Genomic DNA, 4,140 nt, shown 5'->3' on the forward strand with positions numbered 1-4,140 from the left:
CCACATGGGCAGACTTCAGTGCAGCCTTTCGTGTGCACCATATTCCAGAGGGCCTGATGGACAGAAAGAGAGAAGAGTTCTGTGCCTTCACTCAGGGCAAGTTGACCGTGGATGCCTATAGCGGCGAGTTCGGTAACCTCGCCCGCTATGCAACAGAGGAGGTGTCTACTGACGCCAAGAAGCAAGCAAGATTCCGTAAGGGTCTGAGCCCTGAGCTTCGTCGTGATCTGCGCCTCCATGAGTGTGCAAGCTTTCAAGCCCTAGTCAACAAGGCGATCAGTGCCGAGACTGGTCATACTGACTTCGAAGCCACAAGGAAGCACTCCCGTGACTTTGGCTCGTCTTCTGGTTCCGCGTTCCCAAAACGCAGGCTGTGGGTTCCGAACAGTTCCCTGCCGCCAAGATACACTCCGAGGCCATCCTACGTGACGCCTCAGACGAATAAGGCCAACCCTCCAGCAAAAGCTTATGGTGGTCCAGCTAACAATGCTGCACCACGTGCCAACCAAGTGATATGCTACAAGTGTGGAGAACCAGGGCACTATTCCCGTGAGTGTCCTCAAAATGTGGGTGCCAAGCAACCCGGAAAGTCCGTCGGGCAAAGCTTACTATGTGAAGCCAACTCCTGCACGTGGCCATGTGAACTATGTGTGAGCAGAAGAAGGTGCAGAGGATCCCGACGTCATGCTGGGTACGCTTCTTGTTAATCATCACCGAGCGTCCGTTCTCTTTGACACTGGGTCTTCTCATTCCTTCATTTCAGAAAGTTATGCACAGTTGCATAACATGTCTTTTTGTGATATGCCAATTCCATTGGTTGTCCAAACTCCTGGTAGTAAATGGCATACCTCTAGGATAACCTATGACAATGAAATTCTAGTAGACAGGCTAGTTTTCCTAGCCTCATTGATAGCATTGAAATCTTCGGATATTAATATCATCTTGGGCATGGACTGGATGTCAGCTCACTATGCCAAGATTGATACCCATTCTAGAAATGTCCAGCTTACCCATCCCTCGGGTGAGATAGTAAATGTCTCTACTCGAGATGCCAAGTGCCAACTCTATTCCTTAAATGCCAACCCTCTTCCGGAACTTGAAGACATTCCGGTAGTCCGTGACTTCCCGGAAGTCTTTCCAGAGGAACTACCAGGAATTCCACCTGACAAAGATGTAGAGTTTGTGATAGATCTTGTTCCGGGAACTGTCCCAATAGCCAGAAGACCATATAAGATGGCACCCCTGGAGCTAGCCAAACTTAAGAAGCAATTAGATGAGGCCTTGAATAAAGGTTTCATTCGTCCTAGCTCTTCTCCTTGGGCTTGCCCCGTCCTCTTCGTCAAGAAGAAAGACGGAACGGATCGGATGGTTGTAGATTACCGACCAGTTAATCTGGTTACCATAAAGAACAAGTATCCGCTCCCATCAACGACCTGTACGATCAGCTCGCTGGATCCTCAGTCTTCTCCAAAATGGATTTGAGGTTGGGATACCATCAAATCAAGATCAAGAACGGGGACATTCCAAAAAGGCTTTTGTTACCCGTTATGGCCAGTACGAGTACACCGTCATGTCCTTCGGGTTAACCAATGCCCCAGCCACCTTCTCTCGTCTGATGAATTCAATATTCATGGAGTATTTGGATAAATTCATCGTGGTATACCTCGATGATATTCTCATCTACTCGAAGAACGAACAAGAACATGCCAAGCATCTAAGGTTGGTATTGATGAAACTTCGAGAGCATCGCCTTTATGCCAAGTTTTCAAAATGTGAATTCTGGTTACCAGAAGTGACCTATCTAGGTCACGTAATCTCTGGTAAGGGTATTGTTGTCAATCCCGAGAGAGTTCAAGCTCTCCTTGATTGGACTCAACCTGAATCGGTTAAGCAAGTTAGGAGTTTTCTTGGTCTAGCGAGCTATTGTCGCCGCTTTGTCAAGAATTTCTCCAAGGTTGCAAAGCCTCTAACTGAACTCCTCAAGAAGGATAAAAAGTTCGAGTGGACACCACAGTGTGAGCATAGTTTTCAGGAACTGAAAAGACGCCTGACTTCCGCACCTGTGTTGCTACCACCAGATTTTTCTAAGGACTTTGTTATCTATTGCGACGCCTCGCGACAAGGATTAGGTTGCATTCTCATGCAAGATCATCATGTCATCGCATACGCATCTCGACAGTTGCGTCCACATGAGAATAATTATCCCACACATGACCTTGAGCTTGCAGCTGTGGTCCATGCACTAAAAACCTGGCGACATTACCTTTTGGGTAATCGTTGCGAAATATTCACTGATCACCAAAGTCTGAAATATATCTTCACCCAGCCGGATTTGAATCTCAGGCAAAGACGGTGGGTTGAGTTGATCTCGGATTACGACTTAGGGATAACTTACACCCCGAGGAAGGCCAATGTTATGGCCGATGCACTAAGTCGTAAATCTTATTGTAACAATTTGATGCTACAACAAGGTCAACCACATCTCCATGAGGACTTTCGGAAGTTGAATCTTCATATTGTTCCTCAAGGATTCCTTTCTACCCTAGTGGCGAAGCCTACCCTTAAGGATCAAATTATAGCTGGCCAAAAGCGTGACAAGGGTATATCACGGATTAAGGAGAATATTTTTAGCGGAGACGCTAAAGAATTTTCCATGAACGATCAAGGTGTTGTGTTCTTCCAGAATCGTTTAGTGGTTCCTAAGAACCCACATCTAAGGCAGTTAATCCTTAAGGAGGCTCATGATTCTCCTCTCACCATTCATCTCGGTAGTACTAAGATGTATCAGGACCTACGCCAAAGGTTCTGGTGGACTAGGATGAAGAGAGAAATTGCTGAGTTCATTGCTAACTGCGACGTTTGTCGTCGAGTTAAGGCAGAACATCAAAGGCCTGCTGGCACCCTTCAACCTCTAGCTATTCCTGAATGGAAATGGGATAAAGTTAGTATGGATTTCATTACCGGATTTCCCAAGACCAAGAAAGGAAATAATGCTATCTTTGTGGTCATTGACCGTCTTTCCAAAGTAGCTCATTTCTTCCTGTTCGTGAGAATATAACAGCTAGCCAGCTAGCAGAGTTATATATCTCCTGAATAGTGTCTCTTCATGGTGTTCCCCTGGAGATTAACTCGGACCGTGGGAGTATCTTTACTTCTCACTTCTAGGAAAGTTTTCAGAATGCCATGGGGACTCACTTATCTTTTAGCACCGCTTTCCATCCTCAATCAAGTGGTCAAGTAGAAAGAGTGAATCAAATCCTAGAAGATATGCTCCGAGCTTGTGTTATATCGTTCGGTATGAATTGGGAGAAGTGCCTTCCATTCACCGAATTCGCTTATAACAATAGTTATCAATCAAGCTTGGGCAAAGCCCCTTTTGAAGTTCTCTATGGACGAAGATGTCGAACACCTCTTAATTGGTCAGAAACCGGGGAGAGGCAACTCTTTGGCCCGGACATGATCCAAGATGCAGAAGAGCAGGTTCGCATTATTCGTGAAAAGTTGAAAACAGCCCAGTCTCGTCAAAAGAGCCAATATGATCGTCATCATAAGGCTGTGACCTTTGAAGTTGACGAGAAGGCTTACCTTTGGGTTACCCCTTTGAAGGGTACCCATCGATTCGGTATCAAGGGCAAGTTGGCTCCTCGTTACATTGGTCCTTTTCGCATTCTTGCCAAACGAGGAGAAGTTGCCTACCAGTTGGAACTTCCTCCGCATCTTTCCAAGGTTCATGATGTCTTCCACGTCTCGCAACTCAGGCGTTGCTTTTCGGATCCTATCCGTGAAGTGGACCACGAAACACTTGATCTCCAAGATAACCTTTCATACCGAGAATACCCCGTGCGTATTCTTGATCAAGTTGAGCGTACCACTCGACGTCGAAACCTCAAGTTTCTTAAAGTTCAATGGTCAAATCATTCTGAAAAGGAGGCAACTTGGGAAAGAAAGGATCGTCTCTGACTTGAGTATCCTGCGTTATTCCCGACGACTTCTAAATCTCGGGACGAGATTCCTTTGAGTGGGGGTGAGTTGTCACATCCCTGACACCTTAAGCAAGTTAGTCTTGTGCTCATGTCTTCTTTGCATTGCTTCTAAGAAATTTTCAACAAGAACAAAGAAAGTGGTGAAGGAGAACTCAAA

This window comes from Hordeum vulgare, chromosome 7H (genome assembly GCF_904849725.1).
Source record: "Hordeum vulgare subsp. vulgare chromosome 7H, MorexV3_pseudomolecules_assembly, whole genome shotgun sequence".
NCBI classification, from domain to species: Eukaryota; Viridiplantae; Streptophyta; class Magnoliopsida; order Poales; family Poaceae; genus Hordeum; species Hordeum vulgare.